A 1,120-nucleotide genomic window follows, 5' to 3' on the forward strand; every position below is an offset into this window, starting at 1 on the left:
AAGGAATAGAATGAAACTATTTGTAATATAATTGTTAGCCCTTTTATTTATAAGTGTTGTATATATTAAATTGTATTGTGTCAAACTGCAGAAACTATCTACTTTTGTAGGGGGGATGTTAACTAATATTCATTTTTGGATTTCTTTTTTTGTTTGCTCAGTAAAAGCATGCATATCCAGAGATTCAAGTCAGCACTGACTGTAGAAAAATGAACCAATGTGTAATTAAGTGGGAATCTACAAATACCCATGGCTTTGCTGTCTGGTTCTACTCAAAGCAATTTTGTCTTGCATTTTCTTGCCTAATACCCATTTGCAACATAGATTTCTACCAGCAGTGTCTTTCCTTTGCTGGGGAATTCGCCTTTTGCTTTGAGCATGTTAACAAGGAAATGTTTTGTATTTTCTGTTTTTGTGTTGCTAAGATGAGCTAAGCACACATAAGCTGCAAAAAATAGGACAATAGAATCAGTAAACTTAGGTTCACTTAATATTTACCAGAAAAGATCCAGCCCAAGATTGTTCAAGGCAGGCAATCATTTGCCACCTAGGATCTAGACCTGTGCTCCCCAACTGGGTAGCCAAATGTGGCTATTTAAGTTTAAAAAATTAAAATCAATTAGAAATTTGACTCCTCAGATTCACTAGCCACACTTCAGGTATGAAAGGAGTGGGTAATGGCTACCATAATGGACAGTGCATCTGTAGAACATTCCACCATCACAGAAAGTTCCACTGGACAAGGCTTCTCCAGTTTGGATGGATACAACAGTTGATAATAGTGTTAGGATACTGTTGAAGGCCAGAGAGTTCTTTCTTGAGCATGCAAAGTGCCTCTGTGTGTTCACGTGGAGGCTCAATACATAGGCAGCAACTGTAGAGGCTTCATGGTAATTTCCTTTAATTCATCCAACAGGTATTCAATACCTCCTACAGGTTAGGCACTATTCTAGACATTGGAGAAAGATAGAAACAAAATCAATAATACCCTTTCCTTCAGGAAGATTAAATTTGAATGTAAAGATCAATAATACACAAATAACAAACATAAATATATACATAGGTATATACATACATCATACATAAAATATAAAGCCAGGAAATGATCACTGATAGGAAG

This window comes from Propithecus coquereli, unplaced genomic scaffold (assembly GCF_000956105.1).
Source record: "Propithecus coquereli isolate 6110/MARCELLA unplaced genomic scaffold, Pcoq_1.0 Scaffold61, whole genome shotgun sequence".
Taxonomy (NCBI): domain Eukaryota; kingdom Metazoa; phylum Chordata; class Mammalia; order Primates; family Indriidae; genus Propithecus; species Propithecus coquereli.